We start from the raw sequence: 24214 nt of genomic DNA, 5'->3' as shown, positions 1-24214 counted from the left end.
ATGTCTGTCAGAAGGAATCATAGTAGTTGACAAACATCATGGGATCATGAGAATATCCATGAATGGCTCTTGTTATGCTATGGGAAAGAAGAATGTTTCATGGAATTATTTTGCAAATATTTCTATTCATAGTATTCTCATTTCATCTATTCTACCAAATGTTAAATTGTTATTCTAAAGCACCTTATGATTGGACTGTACAAGAAAACTGACATTGTTGTATCTATTTTGTGATACTATATGTTAATCATTAACAATATTTGATTTCATACATCTGATTCCAATGGTTTTCTATTTTTTCAGGTGTTTATTTATTTTTCTGGCAGAAAAAAATGGATAAGGCATGGGCATGTCAAGATCATGGAATCAAATAGATGGATGGGACTTATAGGGTTTTGAGTAGTAATTATCATCTACTTCACCTGCCCACCAGCCAGGTAGATTGTTCAATATTTTACCTTTTTGTCCATGGTTCTATGTTTTCATCCTTCGGGCGACCAATAAATGATTGTTGTTTGGGTTTTATAAAGGGAGGGAGGGAACTTAAACATTCGATGAATTCCACCTCAGTCTGAATGTACAGATATCTTAAATATTCTCATAAGTAATTCTCTCATCTCAGAAATTGAAACAGAGTATCAATTCACATCTTGTGTCAGTAGGAGGACATGTTATATTTATTTTGTTATTAAAGCATGGTTTGAGTTTGACAAGCGATCAGTTGTGACTTGCCATGCGCCTTCAAAATCTCCAAGTTGGAAAGCATTTTGGAGTGATTCTACATAAGATAGGTCCAATTCTCCTCTCCACATCATTCTTGAGACATATGGTAGCTTTTTTTCCTTGAGCTTTACTATGTTATAAAAAATCCCTATTTCTTTCAAGATTAGTTCTTCTCAAGCAAGCGTGTTTGAAGATATCTACACGGATCTTTGGACATGGTCTTCAATTCTCTAAATTGGAAATTGGCTCCATGGTATGTTTGCATCTTCAAGATAGGTTTCTGAGCAAGATGAGCTCTTCGTTTTGTCATTTTTCCAGGGGAGCGTGAATCATTTCTTGATTGCATATCTGCTTCTAATCAGCGGATATGTCTGAATGTCTTCCTTGCCATTTTTATTGGGCAAGTGACAAGACCTTCCCGCCATTGCGAGACACATCCTTCAATTATAAAGTAGAGGGTGCATAAAGTACCTGGCCCTATTATGAAAAAAATCTGATCAGATTGCCACTGGGGAAAATATTAGGCAGATCCTGTTTCCGAAACTAGGTTTCCCAATTTTGTTTCACTGTAGGACAACGTTGCAGCTTTTGAAGTCGACATTTTTCTTTATGTGTGCGAGCATGAAGCCTTATGGGCGAAAGGCGGCCAAAGAAGCCCAGAAAAAAGGTCACTATCATCTTCTTAACTAGTCATCATCTTTATTTTCTTGATTTTTCAGATGGTAATGATTGTTTTGTGCAGTTAAGATTGTGGAACACTGGTGTTTATATTTGCTACTTCTTTGCTTTTGAATGGGGATAATGCTCTGGCATTGCAAGGCTGAGTTTTGTTTTTTGTGGTTCTATTATGGCTCATAAATGGATGTGTTTATGGATTGAAATTTAAGGAAAATATGGGTTTACTGTAGCATATGAATGTGATGCATCCAAGCATTGAAATTTCAGAAGTTGGGTTTATTGTGCATATGAAATGGCATGCGTTCATTCTTTTGAAATTTTACTCAGAGAAAAGAAATTATGGATTTGGTATTTCATATGAATGAGATGTATTCTTCGTATATGCTTGGCCAATGGCCATCTATAAAGGTTTCTTGATTTTGGGTAATTAACTTAACCTCTTGATTTTGGGTACTTAACTTACTCTAAAATGAAATAAGACATTCAATGTGTTCCTTGTAATATAGATATAAACAAAACATCTAAAGAAAAGTAATTGCATAATGATCCAGTCTAATAAAACAAGGTTTTCCACAAACCAATTTACTCTTCTAGAAAAATCAACAATTCTCATATAATAATCCTATCAGCCTCTCTTTGTACCTTTTGGGACAATTGCTAGTTATTTGGTTGCTTGCCTATATGTCCTCGAAATATTCTTGGATTTTTATCTCATATACAAACATAAGTTTTTGGTTTTCATCGTTTATGTAATTCACCCAATTGCAGGTCCAGTCAACTGTAATCTACCAAGGATCAACTGGTAGGCCTGTTACACATTTAGTTGAAGCAAAGAGACTTGTTTCACTGTATTCAAACATGACTCCACCTAGTGCTGATGGTCTAGCAAAGATACCTGTTCCACCTAGTGTTGAAGGTCCAAGAAACGGAGGAGAATCATGCTTTCCTTGTCCACCTCTAAATGAAAGGATTCTTTCATCTCTATTGCGATTCGGCATATACATATGTATACTTCCATCCATTTTATCTTGCGCTGAGTGGATGTATGCCCAGGGTGTCTTTATATCATATTTTAATGTTTTGCTTCAATTCCTGTATACATGTTGTACATCCACCATTGTTTACATCCAACACGGAACAGGGCTACTAGTCATCCCTTTTGTTCAGGAGTTGGAGCATACAAAACACATGCATCTATTTAAGTTAGTATTTATCGAATGTCAGAGTCTCTTCATACAAATTCCCTCACAATTGCTTTATTGAGGCTCGCAAGTGATGATGGTCAATGTTTTTTTCTATTAATCCTAGACTGCCAGCATTTCCAAACATTTTTGAGGTGCTACAAGTCTAATTCATGAAATTGTATATATTCGTATTGTTGATTTTGCTAGAAATCTAAGGTTGCCAGCATTTCCATGCATTTTTGATTCTTCTACAATTCTAATTCATGTATACGCTCTATATATACACCATTTTTCACATCCAACTGGGTAATAGGTATATACAATTGTTACACATTCATTCTGTTTATGAGATGGAGCGTGCACAACACATGCACTCATCTATTTCCTGTCAGTCTTTTTCTAATGCTCGAGTCTCTTCATACAAATGCCTGTGCTATTGTTTTATCAAGATTCATAAGGGAGGATGATCGATGTCTTGCTATAAATGTAAGGCTACCAACATTTCCAAACCTTGTGACCAGAGGATGTGTTCTAAGCCTCCATAGGTTTTTAGTTTTTAGTTTTACCGTTTACAGGGGGTTGATATAGGTGCACCCAGTGGACAGTTAGAAAAATGTCCATATTCATTTGAATATTTTCAAGATTACAATGACCGTAGGGCTCACTAGAGGGGTCTTCCATGGCAGATAGTCCATGCCATGCTAGAATATGGACTCCTAAAAGGTGTGAACCCTGAGTTTAACCAATAGAAATTCAAAATCATATAAACCAATTCTTATTGGGCACAACATTCTTAACATTCATTGCAATCAGAACACCTACGAAACCTGGTATCCAAAAACAACATAATAAAACAGAGGAGAAAATATATGGCTATCCAAATTGATATCAGGTAGCTTTTTATTTCGCATCTAGAGGGTACCTTAAACTTTTATTTAAAAAAAAAAAAAAACTCACATACATTGGATGTTTTATTCATTTTACGATTTTGTTATCCAATGCTTCTCATCTCAAATCCCTCACATTTTAGTCTGGTTGGTTCTTTTAGATTAATTCTTCTGCTTCTCTGTTTTAGCTTTAATGCTTCACCTATTGCTTCTTTGTCTAGGATATACCTGTTTGTATTCTTTATTTCTGTTCCTCGTCATTTCTGCATCTAGGAGATGGCTTTAGCACTCCCTCATTGCCACTATGACATGATGTACTTTATATCCCATTAACTCTTTTCGACATCTTTTTTTCACATGCTTCGTAATACTAAGTAGTTTTCCTATCTATCAGTGGAAATCATGAAGTTCGATGCATGCAAAGGAGTGTGCTTCTAGATATCCTTGCAAAAGAATTGGCTCCAGGAACAATCAGATTCAATGCTAAAGTCGTTTCCATTCAACAGTCTACAAATTCTTCTTTAACTATAGTAAAACTGGGAGATGGAATGCTTATCAAGGCTAAGGTAGCATCTTAAATCCAAAATTCTAACTCCCATTTGAAGTAGTAAAACTTGGGCGTAAATTTAGTAATGAATTGAATCCCCTCTTGCTAAACAAAGGTAATATTAATAACCCATATGCGTTGGTTTCTATCAGACAAGAATTTCTGTGGTGGTTTCTCTCATACACGAGTACTAGATGTCCTTTTGTATTTGAGAAAAAATGACAGGGGTCTGTTGAATGCAAGTTTGATCATTAAATATATCTTCTATGTTATCATGTTTCTCTCAACCATTTGGAATTTGTTTCTACTCACAGGTACTGATAGGTTGTGATGGAGGGAATTCTGTAGTCACTGAATGGCTGGGTCTTCCAGCCCCTAGTCTTTCTGGGAGATCTGCTATTAGGGGATTGGCAACATACCCTGAAGGACATAAGTTTGGGCCAAAGGTGCAGCTATTTTGGGGAGCACATTTGAGGGCGGGTTTTCTTCCATGCAATGAGAAGGATGTTTACTGGTTCACAACCCAGAGTTCACTTCCTTGTGGTATAATATTATAGAACCCTTTGTTATAATTCTTCTATGGATCATGTGTAGGTGCAAGAAATCATCAATATTAAAAATAGATTCTTCAAAAATTATTGAAACCTTGTATTATACTCCTTTCAGATAATTTTGAACAACTGCGTTGCATTTCAATTTTTTATCTTGATATTATAATCCTCATATAGTAGTCACAACCTCTGTGAACTATTTGACAAAAAATAACAAGAATATAAGGCATGCCTAACTGGATGTGTTGCAGATTCAGATATTGGACGTGATCCAAAGAGTATATTGGAAAATGCATTGGAAAGACTTCGAGACTATCCAGAGGAGATTCTGGATATAGTAAAGAAAACTCAAATAGACACTTTAACATTAATGCACTCAGCTTGAGGTGGCCATGGGCAGTGTTATTCGGAAAACTATGTAAGGGAAATGTCTGTGTTGCAGGGGATGCAATGCATCCTATGACTCCAGACTTAGGACAAGGTGGATGTTCTACACTTGAGGATGCAGTGGTGCTAGGAAGGTGCTTGGGAGAAGCAATGACAATCACAAATGGTCTAGAAGAAGACAAAAGAATTGAAGCAGCACTGAAGAAATATGTGGAGGAGAGGAGATGGAGAGCATTTGGGCTGATAAGTGGAGCATATATAATAGGAATAGTGCAATAAGGATCTGGGGGCTTTACACATTGTTATAGAAGCTATAAGGAGACTCACAATTTAAAGTAAGCTACTTTAGCTGTTCATTAGGAATTACTCAATTATACTCTTTATTTATCTGTATGCTCCAAACCCTACATTCTAGCACTTGCCTCATGAATTCATAAGTTACATTCTTTGTTTAGTGACTAGTCGATATATTCAAACTATCATTTATGTTTACAGGGTACTATGGGAAACTCTCGATGTTCTCGGTGTTGTAGAGTCCCTTCACCTAAAGCATCCATAGTTACAGGGGTATTGTCATTACATCATTCAATTTGATCTTCTGTAGTTTACCTCCAGCTGCTCTTCCCACTATAATTTAGCTTATTGTATGCCAATTTATAGGGCACAGGTGACTTACTTCCCTTTAGCATTTACCAAACAGCTCTTGTACACTGGCTTTGGAAAATGGTAAGTACACTAGCATAACTCTTGGCTGATAAATGTCTCGGAATGCATGCAAGACCATAGAAAACATAGATGTAGAAATTGTAAAAGCTCATCGTATTATTGTTTCTGCCCTCATGCATTCAAGATTTGATCACCAAAACAATAAGACCACAATGGCCAACACACAACTTATCTCAATGCATGCAATGTTGTGTTTAGAGTAGAATCTATAAGGAGACTCACAATTTAAAGTAAGCTACTTTAGTTGTTCATTAGGAATTACTCAATTATACTCTTTATTTATTAGTATGCTCGAAACCGTGCATTCTACCACTTGCCTCATGAATTCATAAGTTACATTCTTCGTTTAGTGACTAGTCGATATATTCAAACTATCATTTGTGTATGCAGACTACTATGGAGGGCTCTTGATGTTCTCGGTGTTGCAGAGTCCCTTCACCTGAAGCATCTATAGTTACAACGGTATTGTCATTACATCATTCAATTTGATCCTCTATACTTTACCTCCAGCTGCTCTTCCCACTATAATTTATCTTCTTGTATGCCAACATACAGGGCACAAGTGACTTCCTTCCCTTCAGCATTTACCAGACAGCTCTCGTAAACCGGCTTTGGAAAATGGTAAGTACGCTAGCATAACTCTTGGCTGATAAATGTCTCAGAAAGCATGCAAGACCATAACAAACATAGATGTAGAAATTTTAAAAGCTCACCGTATTATTGTTTCTGCCCTCATGCATTTAGGATTTGATCACCAAAATAATAAGACCATAATGGCCAACACACAACTTATCTCAAGGCATGCAGCGTTGCGTTTAGAGTAGAAGCTATAAGGAGACTCACAATTTAAAGTAAGCTACTTTAGCTGTTCATTAGGAATTACTCAATTATACTCTTTATTTATCTGTATGCTCCAAACCCTACATTCTAGCACTTGCCTCATGAATTCATAAGTTACATTCTTTGTTTAGTGACTAGTCGATATATTCAAACTATCATTTGTGTATGCAGACTACTATGGAGGGCTCTTGATGTTCTCGGTGTTGCAGAGTCCCTTCGCCTGAAGCATTCGCAGTTACAGGGGTATTGTCATTACATCATTCAATTTGATCCTCTGTACTTTACCTCCAGCTACTCTTCCCACTATAATTTAGCTTCTTGTATGCCAATTTACAGGGCACAGGTGACTTCCTTCCCTTCAGCATTTACCAAACATCTCTCGTACACTAGCTTTGGACAATGGTAAGTACGCCAGCATAACTCTTGGCTGATAAATGTCTCAGAAAGCATGCAAGACCATAGCAAACATAGATGTAGAAATTGTAAAATCTCAACGTATTATTGTTTCTGCATCTAGGAGATGGCTTCAGCACTCCCTCATTGCCACTATGACATGATGTACTTTCTATCCCATTAACTATTACCAAATAGCTCTCGTACACCGGCTTTGGAAAATGGTAAGTATGCCAACATAACTCTTAGCTGATAAATGTCTCGGAAAGCATGCAAGACCATAGCAAACATAGATGTAGAAATTGTAAAAGCTCACCGTATTATTGTTTCTGCCCTCATGCATTCAGGATTTGATCGCAAAAACAATAAGACCACAATGGCCAACACACAACTTATCTCAAGGCATGCAACGTTGCATTTAGAGTAGAAGCTATAAGGAGACTCACAATTTAAAGTAAGCTATTTTAGCTGTTCTCTAAGAATTACTCAATTATACTCTTTATTTGTGTGTATGCTCCAAACCCTACATTCTAGCACTTGCCTCATGAATTCATAAGTTACATTCTTTGTTTAGTGACTAGTCGATATATTCAAACTATCATTTGTGTATGCAAACTACTATGGAGGGCTCTCGATGTTCTCAGTGTTGCAGAGTCCCTTCACCTGAAGCATCTGCAATTACAGGGGTATTGTCATTACATCATTCAATTTGATCCTCTGTACTTTACCTCCAGCTACTCTTCCCACTATAATTTAGCTTCTTGTATGCCAATTTACAGGGCACAGGTGACTTCCTTCCCTTTAGCATTTACCAAACAACTCTCGTACACCAGCTTTGGAAAATGGTAAGTATGCCAGCATAACTCTTGGCTGATAAATGTCTCGGAAAGCATGCAAGACCATAGCAAACATAGATGTAGAAATTGTAAAAGCTCACTGTATTATTGTTTCTACCCTCATGCATTCAGGATTTGATCGCCAAAACAATAAGACCACAATGGCCAACACACAACTTATCTCAAGGCATGCAGCGTTGCGTTTAGAGTAATAGGTTTTTAGTTTTACCATTTACAGGGGGTTGATATAGGTGCACCTAGTGGACAGTTAGAAAAATGTCCATATTCATTTGAATATTTTCAAGATTACAATGACCATAGGGCTCACTAGAGGGGTCTTCCATGGCAGATAGTCCATGCCATGCTAGAATATGGACTCCTAAAAGGTGTGAACCCTGAGTTTAACCAATAGAAATTCAAAATCATATAAGCCAATTCTTATTGGGCACAACATTCTTAACATTCTTTGCAATCACAACACCTATGAAACCTAGTATCCAAAAACAACATAATAAAACAGAGGAGAAAAAATATGGCTATCCAAATTGATATCAGGTAGCTTTTTATTTCGCATCTAGAGGGTACCTTAAACTTCTATTTTAAAAAAAATCTCACTTACATTAGATGTTTTCTTGATTTTCCCATTTTGTTATCCAATGCTTCTCGTCTCAAATCCCTCACTTTTTAGTCTGGTTGGTTCTTTCAGATTAATGCTTCTGCTTCTCTATTTCAACTTTAATGCTTCACTTGCTGCTTCTTTGTCTAGGGTATACCTGTTTGTATTCTTTATTTCTGTTCCTGGTCATTTCTGCATCTAGGAGATGGCTTCAGCACTCCCTCATTTCCACTATGACATGATGTACTTTCTATCCCATTAACTATTTTGGTCATCCTCTTTTCACATGCTTTGTAATACTAAGTACTTTTCCTATCTATCAGCGGAAAAGATGAAGTTCGATGCGTGCAAAGGAGTGTGCTTCTAGATACCCTTGCAAAATAATTGGCTCCAGGAATGATCAGATTCAATGCTAAAGTTGTTTCCATTCAACAGTCTACAGATTCTTCTTTAACTATAGTAAAACTGGGAGATGGAATGCTTATCGAAGCTAGGGTAGCATCTTAAATCCAAACTTCTGACTCCCATTTGAAGTAGTAAGACTTGGGCGTAAATTTAGTAATGAATTGAATCCCTTCTTGCTAAACAAACGTAATATTAATAACGCATATGCATTGGTTTCTATCAGACAGGAATTTCTGTGGTGGTTTCTCTCATACACAAGTACTAGATGTCCTTTTATATTTGAGAAAAAATGACAGGGGTCTGTTGAATGCAAGTTTGATCATTAAATCTATCTTCTATGTTATCATGTTTCTCTCAACCATTTGGAATTTGTTTCTACTCACAGGTACTGATAGGTTGTGATGGAGGGAATATTGTAGTTGCTGAATGGCTGGGTTTTCCAACCCCTAGTATTTCTCGGAAATCTACTATTAGGGGATTGGCAACGTACCCTGAAGGACATAAGTTTGGGTCAAACGTGCAGTTATTTTGGGGAGAACATTTGTGGGCAGGTTTTGTTCCATGTAATGAGAAGGATGTTTACTGGTTCACAACCTAGAGTTCACTTCATTGTGGTATAATATTATAGCACCCTTTGTTATAATTGATCTGTGGATCATGTGTAGGTGTGGGAAATCATCAATATTAAAAATAGAGTCTTCAAAAATTATTGAAACCTTCTATTATATTCCTTTCAGATAGTTTTGAACAACTGCGTTGCGTTTGAATTTTTTATCTTGATATTATAATCCTCGTATAGTAGTCACAAGCTCTGTGAACTATTTGACAGAAAATAACAAGAATATAAGGCATGCCTAACTGGATGTGTTGTAGATTCAAATATTGGACGTGATCCAAAGAGTATATTGGAAGATTCATTGGAAAGACTTCGAAACTATCTAGAGGATATTCTGGATATAGTAAAGGAAACTCAAATAGACACTTTAACATTAACGCATTCAGCTTGATGTGGCCATGGGTAGTGTTATTCGGAAAACTATGTAAGGTAAATGTCGGTGTTGCAAGGAATGCAATGCATCCTATGACTCCAGACTTAGTACAAGGTGGATGTTCTACACTTGAGGATGCAGTGGTGGTAGGAAAGTGCTTGGGAGAAGCAATGACAATCGTGAATGGTCTAGAAGAAGACAAAAGAATTGAAGCGGCACTGAAGAAATATGTGGAGGAGAGGAGATAGAGAGCATTTGGGCTGATAAGTGGAGCATATATAATAGGAATAGTGCAACAAGGATCTAGGCGGCCCAACAAAAAATTACAAATATCAGATCCTATTTTTAGTGGTTCTGCAGTTTGATCTACACTGTTTACCATAAATATGCCCATGGACAAAACTTCAAATATGATTTTCTTCATTAGCAGGCAGATCTTGGGTTCTGTAAATTAGAAAGATAATATAATGCCTTAAGCCTTAAGGGAAATCTTGTTATTTCCCCTTTCATTCTCCTTACGTTCTTACAATCAGTTCTCTGATTAAATCACTCTAGCAGATTCAACCACCATTAATTGCTTATACTTATTTTTTGGGATTCTAGGAACTGAATCTTTTCCTTAATATGAAGAATCTTAATCATGCCTTGTCATAACTCTCTTTTTTGGATCCTTTGGTAGAGCAACGATCTCTTGGGAATTTACGAAAGTAGTGTTTTTTGTCATCCTCTGTAGGCGTAGTAGACACTTGTTGATTGGAGCACTGTACATTTGAGCTTTTGGGGTGCCTTTTCAACTTTTTGTTTAATAAGGTCCTACATGGATTTAAACTTGGATCGATCCCAAGAGAACTTTTGACTTATCAATTCTATTTTCCCGTGTTGATATGTATGTAGTGTGGGCTCAGTAGCAACACCTTTTAACCTCAATATCAATGAAAATGGAGCAACTATGAGCCCTTTTTTGGTTCCTTTTTATTAGCGCTCTGTTTTATTCGTTTATTTCTCTTTATTTTGAATTTTAATTTAATTTAATTTTGAATTTATAGACAGACTGTGTTATTGGTTGTTTCGATCAATACTAGTTTGCTTTTCCTGCTTCTGTTGGCATTTTCCTTGTTGAATTGGTGAGGGTTCTATATTTTTCCACCTATATTTATTTGAATTTTGAATTTATAGACAGACTCTGTTATTGGTTGTTTTGATCAATACTGGTTTGCGTTTCCTGTTTCTGTTGGCATTTTCCTGATTGAATTGGTGAGGGTTCCGTGTTTTTCCACTTCTATTTATTTGTTTCCTTCTTATTTACTGATTGGGATTTTGTTTGTTGTGGTATTCATGGGCAATGTGAAGTTAACATGTTTGATGTTACTACATGATTGACTTACAAGAATGTCCCAATGTGGCACAGAGATCTTTGCAGGGGGGTTGGATCTCTAAGTAGAAATGAAGGTTCCTTAATTGTGTGGTGGCACAACTACCTGAACCGATTAGATAAATATCTTTGTGAATTTCAGGGTGTGTGAGAACATTCCTATTGTTCTTTGTGGAAACAAGGTTGATGTGAAGAATATGCAAGTGAAAGCTAAGAAAGTTACTTTTCATAGAAAGAAGAATTTTTAGTACTATGAGATATCTGTAAAAAGTAACTACAACTTTGAGAATCCATTCCTGTACTTGGCACAGAAGCTCTCAGGGTGAGCCTTTAATCTAGTTTCTGATGCTCCTTAATATGAATGTTATATTAAAAAATTTGCATTGATTCTATAATGGGTTATTTTTATAGGGATCCAAACCTTCATTTTGTGGATTCACCTACTCTTGATCCTCCTGAGGTTCAGATAGACCTTGCAACCCAACAACAGTAAGTAGAATTCTATTTTCTTATTAGTTTTTGTTAACTTTTATTGAAATAATTTGTTCCATTTCTAAAAGATTGAAACTTTGGCTTACAATCTTTTATGTTGTTAGGTACGAGGCAGAACTTATAGCAGTTGCGGCCCAACCCCTTCCAGATGATGATGATGTTTCTCCTAAATAGCTTTGTTAAGATGCTTTTGCGTATTTAGGGATTGGCGGATTCACTTAGTTTTGTATCATTGGAGTTTGCTCTTGAGTTCCCACATCTAATTTTGATTTTTATTTGGGGCTTAGAATAACATTATCGCATCTCTCTATATGTGATTTGGGTACTGTGTAGATGTTTTCATTGATGGAGTTGGCTAAGCTAGCTTAGGTCAACTCCATTACAATGTTATTTTTATATGCTAAGACAGTTCTTTCCATTATATACTCTTGCACATTCTGCACAAGAACTTTTTGTACTCTTCAAATATTTCAAGAATTCTCAAGTGCCTTTCGTTGTGTACTGTTGGGGGAAATGCTAGTTGCGATGATTGTTGCTTGTAATATATTATGGCTTGTTAAAACTTTCTCTGAAAATTCTAGCTATGTCTGAGGATTTATTTTAACTCTGAAATTGGTTTACATAGTTGATAACTGTGGCTATCAAGCCTGCCTGGGTATTCTTATGGGTATGTTGTCTATCAAACACATAAAGGTATCGCCATTTCATTAATTGTGCTCTCGATTTATTTCTGCATTAAGATTCGCATTGTCTAGATCTAAAGTCGTTTCCATTCAACAGTCTACAGATTCTTCTTTAACTATAGTAAAACTGGGAGATGGCACGCTTATCAAAGCTAAGGTAGCATCTTAAATCCAAACTTCTGACTCCCATCTAAAGTAGTAAAACTTGTGTGTAAATTTAGTAATGAATTGAATCCCCTCTTGCTAAACAAAGGTAATATTAATAACCCATATGCACTGGTTTCTATCAGACAAGAATTTCTGTGGTGGTTTCTCTCATACACGAGTACTATTTGTGAACATTGAATGTGAAACTACTTTGATAGAACATTCAAAATGATTTTATTTATTTTTTTTAAAATAATTTTTTATATTGTCTCTAGAGAGACAATAGTTTGAATTATGGACATATAGTCTCTATAGAGACAATATGTTTTTAATCTCAGCTATTGTCTCTAAAAAGACAAAAATGTAATTGTCTCTAAAGAGACACAAATGAAGTTGTCTCTAGAGAGACAAATGAAATTGCCTCTAGAGAGACAAATCAAATTGTCTCTTAATAGACAATAATTCCTGTCTTTAAAGAGACAAGAATAATATATGTTCTATATTGTCTTTATAGAGACAAATTTTTAAGACATTATATTTTGAGAAACCCGCTTAAACACAATAATTAAGACAATACACAAGTTTCCTTTTTTCTCAAGTTAAGACAATTGACTCAAAAATTGTCTTAAATATTGTCTTAAAACACCCCCTACATGTAGTAGTGTGTTTAATGAAACGATCTGGTGCAAGTAACTTCACTTATGTCATCTTGAGTGAAGATTACCCTACAAAACATCCAAGTGACTCTAGCCAATGTCTATTCTAGGTACAACAAGACCTTCCCTCTACCATCACCTGTGGCAATATCCCAGGGATTATGGTCCCTAATGTTACTAACTACAACAATTTTACCTCAGGGAATAGTCACAAACTGGATGTACATGCAAGGGCATAGTAACAAAGTTCAATCCCCTTGAAAGCTTGTCAACATTGTTAATTGGAGGTTTACTTTCAAGTGACCCCAAGTACCTTATAACACCATTGTAATACGTGAAAATCGCTCTTTCATTGGGTACGAGCACTTCACTAGATCCGACATGATCTCGTACTTAAATCATGTATAAGAAGAGCTCCCCAAAGAAAAACTGAAATAATTGGATTTCTCTCCCTAACTCAAGATTCTATTTTTTTTTGTAGCTTTGGAAAGTTTACTTCACTATTCCAAAGCCCTGCACTTAAGGTATTGTAGGTGGTAGGAGCCCTAAAAATAATAAAAAAGCTAGATGAATTTTATTAACATTGTTTTATTAAGGTGCTATTTACTCAAAGGGTAAATGGACGTGAAACTATTGGTATTATGACTTGACTCAAAACTCTAATGTATCAAAGATGAAATTTGCAATCTCTTCATTTTGATGAATTATAGATAGAGTAAGTAAAAAGGTTCTTCTTTAAAATGTTAACTCCAAAATGTATCACTTCTAATTTTCAATGCAATTCAAAGCTCTAAGTTGCAAACCACATGATGTAATCTATGCACAATTTTCTTGAAAAGCATGCAAATGTAATCCATGCAAGAGAACTCTTCAAAACAGACACAAGATGATTGCAAAGTAATGAAAGAAAAACAAGACTATTTCCCTTCACTAATACAACTAAAGAACCAATCAATTGTAAGTAAAGGAAATTGGGTGAAAAATCCAAAGACAAAAAATAGTGAAACTAAAAGGTGATTAACACTCAGACACAATTCCGCCCTTGCATTGAGGGGGATATTGTTTTGAAAAAATGAAAATAAAAACATGCAAAAGTTGTTAAGAAATTGAGACAAATGCTTGAGCAATGACGAAAGGAATTCAAATTCGAAACACCCAATGAAATCCTTAAAATGAAAAATGCTTGAATGAATGTTATGAAATCAATGTTTAAAGTGTAATTTTGATTTAACTTCAGTACTGGAATAAAAATGACTTATGTTTTCAATCAGCAGAAGAAGCACATATCATCAAAACACTAATTCTTGAGAAACCCTAATTTGTGATTAAACAAATAAATTCATCACAAATAAGCAAGATTGATAATGGATCTAGTGTATTTGATAGAAAAAGACAGGAATATAGTAATCTTGAAGAAAACCTATCTCTTTTTTATCAGTCAACAAACAAGTTAGACAAAACCTTAACCAATTTCGCAAAAGTGACCAATTCTCATAAAGACTTCATAAAGCACTAAAACAAGTTCAAAAAAGTTATGGGGAAACTGAAACAAATATGATGACACTTTTAAAACAAAAATTAAGAAGATGGGTAGAGGAAAACTTAAAGTTTTAAAACATTTCTAGGAAGTGCACAAGTAAGCAGTGTAAAGCAATGCACATGCGCAAGTTGTTTAACACACAAATTGTGCATATTTGTGTTCTGTGTATGAAAAGAAATCGCCCAGGTATGGGAAATCCAAGAAAAATAAAAAGAAAGAAATCCAACCAAAAGGATTTGAAAGATCATAAATTTTCTAAGACTCTGCTCCAGCTAGACAAAGAAGATTAGAAAGTAAAACCAATAAAAGAGAAGAGAAGAGTAGCATTCCTTAGTATGGTCACCAATTTGTTAGGTGGGTAAATCCCAGAATTTCTTACAAGAGTGATCTCCCTAGACCCTAAGGGAAACTAGAAACAAAAGAACAATTGAATAACTCTTTTGCAAAGATTACGTCATTTGAATTATGAGTATAAAAGACGGTGAATAAGCCTCTAACCTATTTGCAAAATGCTTGATGAAGAACCCCACTTGTCAGATGTAGCTTCTCAATGCTAGAAAATACCTGAAACCAAAAACATAATAAAGATCAAAGGAATATGCAACATAACAATTCAGACAAGCTTAATCTAATGATCAAGCAGATTAGAAACTAAAATTTCCTTAATGAATATTTAAAGAACTATAAACCATTCATCATTTCAGTAAGATAATACAATGGAAAAAAGGATTCATTTGTATTAATTCAAGGATAAAGAAGAACCTTACAACCTTTGCCTTGATGTCATGAGGTTCCTCCCAAATGCCTCCAACCCCTTCATTAGATGATAAGCTTTCCAATCTCAATTCAATAACATAAGTCTATCTTTTGTGACTTCCTCAATCACTCTACCCTCTTCCCAATTTATAGGATAAGAGGAAGAAGTCTCAAATCCAAAAGAGGAGGATCACATCCCCTAATTTGGGGATTAAGGTTCCTTGAAAAAAGAGAGTTAGGTCCATCATCTGAGGGGTTTGGCTTGAATAGATATGACCTCAAAGCTTTCAACTGGGATATATTTGCCCCACAATGCTTCTAGATCTCACTTTATACTTTTATTTTTCTTTGATTCCCCTGCGCAGTCTATAGTGATAGACAAAGTGCAATTCTGCACTGTTCTCAAGGATAAGTACAATGAATGTGTAAAAGCTTATAGGAAAAGTGTCCAAGTCATACTTAATAAGGTATACAAGCCATTTTTCCCAAAATTCTCATCTTCTTCAAGGGAGTTTTTATTGTTTGACCTCTAAGGGAGTTCACTGGAATATGTTCACATATGGCAAGAAATCTATTTATATCAATCAAGTTTCATGGTGACAAAATGATGTCTAACAACAATTAGGTTGGTGAAAAGCAAGAGAACCTTTATTTCTTGGAGTGTCATGAAGTTTGGACAGTCCTCTAGTTATGATCCACAATTACGCCACTTAAAAGTGAAGGAACCTTTCTTTCTCATAGGGTTATGAAGTCTAGGCAATCCTACACAATATTCAATATGAGCACATTGTGGACAAGTATCAGTAGGAGCCCTTGCAGGATAAACCCTCAATTCTAGATGGAAAAAAAATCTTGTAAAACATTCAGAATCTAACCATTGGATGACGTGGTGCAGACTGAAATAATGTTGGCCCATATGCATTCTAGTTTCATTTTATTGATTTTTTGTATTTGTCCCTTTTCTTTTTTATTTGACTTCTACAATATAGAAACAAAGTTTTTAACATTTTGTATGTTTTCACAATGTTTCAAATGGTTGAATTGGTTTTGAGTGTTAACCGCATCAATGATTTTTTATCCAGATGTTGCTGGTGACACTTTCACTGTCATCATGGAAGAGTAAAGGATTGATGCTACTCTTTCCTATGCTACTGTCTTACGACTTTTGTTTTGCAACATGTGGTGCAATTATTAGTTATTCTCAATTACAATTTAGTTCATTTACCTTGTGTTCATGATTTTAAATTTCTATAAAATTTGGATAAAATAAAATTTGGCATTAAATATAACATACTATTATATATATATATATATATATATATATATATATATATATATGTTAAAATATTGATATATGATGTTTTTATATATTTACCTTTTATATATTATCCAAATATTATATTTCTATTATAATTATTTTTAAATATATAAATTTATATAATTTAAGTGTTTATCATATAAATAAAAAATTAACATAATTTTCTTTAAATACATGTGTTTTTTTATATAACTTTTTATAAATATATAAAGTTTTATAATTTAGATGTATATAATTTAAACAAAAAATGTAACACATATAATAAATGACAACAAAATTTAATATTTTTTTTAATTTACATGTAATTTTTTATAAATTTAACTTTTATATTTTATTAAAATATTACACTTCTATTTTATATATTTAAATATTGAGAGAATATAATTAATTTTTTAATATATATGTTTTTTTTTTGCATTTATTCAAATCTTACATTTTTACTATATTTATTTATAAATATATAAATTTATATAATTTAAATGTGTATAATATACCGAAAATAAATAAATAAATAATACATATCTTTAAAACTAATAAGTAGAAACAAAAATTTAAACTATTTTTATATATTTAATTTTCAAAATATATATATATATATATATATATATATAAATATATATATATATATATATATATATATATATATATATATATAATAAAAAATAAAGAGAATAATATTTATATATATGTTTTAAATACTAAATTTTTATATTTTATAGAAATATTATACTTTTATTATAATTCTTTATAAATATATAAATTTATAAAATTTAATTATGTATAGTATAAATAAAATATTAATATATCAAAATTTGAAGATCAAAATAAACACATAGAAATGAAAAATATTATTAAAAAAATAATTTTACTTTAACTTAATCCTTATTAATATATCCTTCATTGTCAAGATGAAATTCAAAAACAACATTACCATAAGATTAAGTAAGCTTTAGTCTTTAGGATTTTATTGTTCTTTTATAATTTTTTTTGTTACTTAATAAATTTTAAGGGTTTGTATTTGACTTATTCATGTTAAGTTTGGGATTTTGAAGAGTTCAATGAGCCAACTCAGTTGGTGACTATCAATAAGCCAGGACTTTGGTCAGTGGGGATCGGAGGGGATTGGAGTTTTTTTTGAAAAATATAATTAAAGTGATAAAAAAATAAATAATATAATAAAAAATAAACCATGGCTGTATATTAAAAAAAACTTGGGATTTGGAAACCAGTCCAAAAAAACTTGACATTTAGAAATTGGATATTAAAAAAAAAATTGGGATTTGGAAACGGGCCAAAAAAAACTTGAGATTTCGAATCCCATCCAATAAATTCAGCCAAATGAAATTGGGCCAACTGCAAATTTAATAATTTTATTCATAAAACCTAGTGTCTTCCGTAACCACATCAATTACAACTTGGTTCACATATATCAATATTATTATTTAAACTTAAGTTTTGAAGATATCGATACCTATCATAGAATAGATATCTATACTTATCATATAGATTCCATTTTGTATAAAAATGTAATAAGAAAACCGAAAAGGAGAATCGATGGGCAACTGTACACTTTGAAGCTTGCGCACTGAGCTTCTGTATATCTATCCCATGTGCATTTCTAATACATCTAATAGTGATTGAGAAGAGAAAGTATCGATAATAGCTCCTGTATGTCCCCAAAATTCAAGACAACACAATACCATATAATTTATTGCTGTTATTGTGAAAGGCCGATATCAGTCATAGCTCTCGTCTGCAACTAAAATTAAGACATCAAAATAAAATTTGTAACCATATGTTATTATATTTAGATGTACACAAGCTTTAAATGGTGTTTCAGAGAGCATTTCTTTCAATAGACAGAAAAAAACATTGAAAACTAAACTCATATGCACAAAATTTCATAAACAATTCCTGTCTACCACCAAAATGAAGGCAACACAATAGAATTTTGTAACTCTATTTTGTTACATTTGGGAGTATACGAAATTTAAAGACAGTACATGAACATAGCATTTCTTTTAATATATGAACTATATTTATTAATATGTGATCTAAAACATTCCCAAGTGTGGGAAATCAGCGAAGGACTCAGAAAAAAGAATTTCCGAAGGGAAGAGATGGTCCGTTCTACTTACATGGGAAGAGCCATGGAGGATGAATCAATTTTCCATGTATAAATGCCCACACAGCTCACTACCAGCCTCTTATAATTCTTGGTGGATGTATGTACAGGCAATACACATAAAATTAGGGAGGAGTACACATAGGTTGTAATAGCATTAACAGATTGAGTAGGCGGTCTATCACACGGAGTTAATATAACCGACCATAAGATTATTCCATGGAATAGTAGATCTGTGATGGCTTTCATAACAAGTGTCATATGGTGAAGGGTTGCCAGCAGAGTAAGTTGCCCCAGGCAGATCTGATCTAGCTATCCTCCTCTGAAGAAACAAGTAGAGGGTGCGAGCTAAAGTAGTAAGTTGCTTAACCATCAAGGGTATACTCCTGCTTGAGGGAATGCATAATACCAGCGAGGAGACGAGGTCCATCACTCTTGCCATATCACAACGTATTTCTGATGAGAGCGGTTCTTACAATCCTTTAAATACGCGGCAGAAACGAATTACCTGTACTTCAAAGCTCAGCCACTGAAACTGGAAGCGGGCTTTAACAATCCCCCAAAACCCTTTGACAGACAAACAGAATATGTTTGTTTCTTCCTGCGCACTTTCACCTTCTGTAATAGCTGCTTTTGCAATCGGTCTTTTTTTCAATATCGGGATACTGAAGGAAATCTGCAGGAAAAATGACTTATAAATTGATGACCGAAGGGCCCGCTGTCAAGGACCCTATTGCATCTGTACACATCAACTTGCTATATATTAAATAAAACAAAAGTGAAAGGTGCGCTTTGTCATCCAACCATTAAGGGATTCTTCCATATCTGAAATAATTTAATATAGGCAACTTACAACCCACTGTAAGGCGGATACCATTAACGATTGTAATTGTATGATCGTATCAGATTGCTTTGCTTCTATTCTAAGATTCCTGGAGAAAAAGTAACTCCCATGGTCCCATATTCATGACTACGCACTTTGATCAAAGGACACTCTACACGCTCTTTAAGGAAATATAAATTTGTAAACCTTGCATACTTTTTATCTCACTTCTATATATATAGACCCAAGAAAAAATATAAATACATAAAAATTATCCAACGAAAAGAAAAGAGATGCAGAAAAGGTCATTGATATCATCCCTTTGCCTTCGACGTGGAAAGAAATTTAATGAAAACGTAAAAGCTACGCACTTTTTGCAGAAAGAAAACATATAAGTACAAAGTTACAAAACATTACCGGACCGAAAGAAAAGGAAGATGCAGAAAAGATCATTGATTTCGTCGCTTTGCATTTGACGCGGAAAGAAATATATTTGAAAACATAGAAGTTATGCACTTTTTATATAAATTATATATCACTGTATATCGCGTTACATACAAAATAATTTTCACTCGCATGCGATGGTTGTCTTTTTCTTTTATTTTTTAGTTTAATTTTGCATTTGATTTATATTTAAAATTACTAATACACATTAAATTATAATAAATTATAAAAGAATTTTTTATAAAAGTAATAAGAATTAGTCCAGAAAAATTATTATAGTGCCCGATTCAAACAAGAGTATCATTCACAATCAACTATTTTTATTTAGTTATTATATAAACAAGTTAATAGCTTCATGGTTTGGTATTAATCTTGCATTTTTAGTAATTATCGTCGCTTTTATATAGACAACCTTTTTCTTTAAAATTATGAGATTTTGTGATATTAAGAACCACTTTCAAACGCATGAGAAATTTTGTGTCAGTTATGAACGCCAATAATATAAAGATAATAATCATTAAATTTTGGCATGTAATATATTCAAATTTGGTTTATGATAATTATGATTCGCAACAAATCTTTCTGTACAAGTAGTTTGCACTTGACATTTAACCTAGTTTAAATTCAAATTGTAGTCATGGAAGGAAAACTAGTCGGAGTTGCAATGGAAAATAATTATAAACTACATTATGGAGGGAGAAAAAGAAGTTTGGCTAGGACATGTTTTTAAACTCGTTAATTTTTTTTATGTGTGATGCTTATGGGTGCACGATATCATATCTAGGAAGATAGTAAGGAAGATTGAGAAAACTTAATAAATAATATTATAAATAAAAATTATAAGTTTTGTAGGATGGATTTTTTTAATATAGAGAGTAGGGATATGATAAGGTATGGGTGCACGATATCATATCTAGGAAGATAGTAAGGAAGATTGAGAAAACTTAATAAATAATATTATAAATAAAAATTATAAGTTTTGTAGGATGGATTTTTTTAATATAGAGAGTAGGGATATGATAAGGTATTTATTGTATAAATTGGATAATAGTTTTTTTATGTGTGATGCTTATGGGTGCACGATATCATATCTAGGAAGATAGTAAGGAAGATTGAGAAAACTTAATAAATAATATTATAAATAAAAATTATAAGTTTTGCTTTACCCTTTTATAGGATGGATTTTTTTATTATAGAGAGTAGGGATATGATAAGGTATTTATTGTATAAATTGGATAATAGGTAGAAAGTAAGTCTCCTTTCCATAGTACCGAATTATAACTAGCATTTGCACCAGATGTTGCAAAGAAAACGCGGTAGGGCATAAAGTGCGGAAATCCATTATCCATGTAGTGTGTGCATTATTCAACAAGGTAGATCTCTCTAAATTTGTTGTAAACATTTATGTTGTTGCATTGCTAATTTATTTAGAATCTACTACTACCTCCTCTTCTTGGAATATTAAATTTCTTATCACCCCATGATGACAATCCCTCTAATTATTGGCATCACAATTTTTGCACTTTAGTGGCTTTACCTTCAACCTAAAGAAACATGAATTTAAGTCACTCAATTAAAAAGAAATTGCTAAATTGCTATTTATCAGATTTTGAGTAAAAACAATTAATAACTCATATTTACAACACTTTAAATATTTACAACCTATTAAGTCTTGTATTTATAACTCATATTTATAACCCTTTAAAATGAAACTAACTATCTATATTTTTATTAATAATAAAAATAATCTTCTTTATAAATCTAACACTCACATGCTACTCCTATATATTTATCTTATATTTAATATTGAGTGTCCATCAATTGAATGACAAGATGAAAGCTCAACTTAATTGCACATTTTTTGAACTGCTTTGTGGGAATTCGTGTCCCATTAATTTAATGGCAAATTGAAGTTTCAAATACAGCACACATTTTATACCAGATTCAGAGAGTTCATGAACAAACTTTCAAGGTTTTAATGGATCTAGGTCATTTGTATTTTCTCTCATATTCTGGGTCGTTTGTATTTTCTCTGATGTTGACTATACTAGCAATTGTCCCAAAAGGTACAAACCTTAATGTCCTTTTAATGATCAAGCCTTATGTGAAAACAATCATATTGATGCACTAGTGTACATTGATTTGTTACATTTGTCTTGGTCTATAATAGAGGTGTAACAAATATGCATTGCAAGGTATGTTGAGAATTTGGTTATCTAGTAAGCTTAGAGTCATTCTTGAGTCATTATCTTTACCATCTCAGGAAGAAGAAGAAGAAGAAGAAAAGCCTATTGAATTGAAAAAGAGCCCTAAAAAGTATTAGGATCCATGGGTCATTTTTTTGCATCATGTAGCAAGATAACATGGCTAATTGATTATGCCACATGAAGAATTAGCCTTTGCCAATATTTAGGCTTATAACTAGGTGATTTTTTCTACTAATATTCTTATACCAATTTACCATGATAATTCTATTCTAAATTAAAACATTGTTTGCAGGCTATCGCGGGAGCTGAGCGTTTGCTCCCTGAAAATATACCTTCAAGGTTCCTTAGGTGGATAGCAGAGCTACTATACTTGACATTGGCAGTATCCAGTAGTTTTTCTAGCCCAAAATCTGCTATGTATGGCTCCATGTCAAAGCCCAGAAGGATGTTGCTTGGCTTAATATTTGCATGAACAAACTTCCTTTCATGTAAATAAGCCAGGCCTCTGGCTACTCCCTTTGCAATTTCAATCCTGGCCAACCATGGCAGATAAAAGGGAGAGTTTGATGACCATCCTGCAAGATTAGAGAGATATAGCGTTAGTCAAAGGATCTGAAAAGGATAGGCCACTAAGAACCTTAGAAGCTGAACAAGATGATTAAGATTAGCATGCAACACGAGGAGAATAACAATTCAAACCCTACATGATAATGGACTCCCTTTTGCAATGATTACAAAGAACTGGATTTGGTTATCCAGAACGCTGAAATTGAAAAGGAATCAACACTCTTTGATAAGCAATACTCTTTGATAAGCAAGGAAAGCATTATACTCGACCTCAGGGAACTCAGTGGGCAAAATTATCAATAACTAGTTATAACAAAATACAGAGAACCCAGTGAACAAAATGACAAATATCCAATTTAAATGAACCACAGAGAACGTGGTGATAAAAAAGATAAATATCCATCTTAAAGATAAAAGAGAAATGAAATAAACTGCAACATATCCTTGAAACAAAACAAAAGGGTTGATATATATTCTAAAGAAGAGAAAACAGGGATAGACTCTGCAAAATCCAATAATACGGTATAATGGACCTGTTCAATATATAACAGCAGAAACATTCCATAGAAACTTATATAAATGCTGCAGCCAATTGTTCTCTAGCTAAGTAAGAAGATGTTATGTAGAATAAGATACAAATACAAGCACAGGGTCACTTGTCTTATTTCATGGTCTTCCTAAGAAGGCTTATGAAGGAAGTTGTGTAGCACTCTCATGGTTTTGATAGATTATCATTTGTTGCTGAGATGAACATGTATATATAAATATTCTAACCTAAAAAAGGAGCAGTTTCTTCTTTGTATATGCAAACTATAGCTGAACCAATAAATCTAATTTTCAATATTGATTTGCATCAATTTCTTTTGGTCCAACCAGCAATTAAAATCCATCCCCTGCCACTGCAACAATAATACACCATATATCACCTTCCCATTAAAACTGAGAATGAGCTGCAAGTAAACTGTGAGAACGCGGATGCCTCATAAGCATGGAGTTAAGTTTGATCCCTGAGTTTTGCTACAATCCTCAACTGTAGAATACTGAAATTTTTAAGAAGACTCTAGAGATTTCATAAGCAGCTGAGTTGACAACAGAGTTTGTCTGAGTCCCAATCATAGAGGTGTCTATGTCAGTTATGGCAATGTCTAAGTAGAGTTGTTGAATACGGAATGTGGGTGTAAGTCCTCATCTCTGTCCAACTTATGTCAAAGCAAGGATGATACATAGGAAGAAAGAATTGGTTAATCGGTTGTGGATGATGGCATTTTTTCTAGAAAATGCAATGCCTCCTTCATTGATGGTCTCTTTTGAGGGGAAGCAGA

The 24214-nt window shown here is 33.6% G+C and overlaps 2 pseudogenes; both read left to right on the top strand.

Annotated features, from left to right (window-relative positions):
• Positions 1-1090: 1090 nt before the first annotated feature.
• On the top strand, positions 1091-5296 carry LOC149142536 (monooxygenase 2-like; annotated as a pseudogene).
• A 1160-nt stretch (positions 5297-6456) lies between these two features.
• Positions 6457-10127, top strand: LOC149142535 (monooxygenase 2-like; annotated as a pseudogene).
• Positions 10128-24214: the final 14087 nt, after the last annotated feature.

Source organism: Pinus tabuliformis, chromosome X, assembly GCF_031772625.1.
Source record: "Pinus tabuliformis cultivar Carrire ecotype Pingquan chromosome X, CPIR1, whole genome shotgun sequence".
In the NCBI taxonomy this organism is placed as follows: Eukaryota; Viridiplantae; Streptophyta; class Pinopsida; order Pinales; family Pinaceae; genus Pinus; species Pinus tabuliformis.
This window is presented reverse-complemented; position numbering and strand designations above follow the sequence as displayed.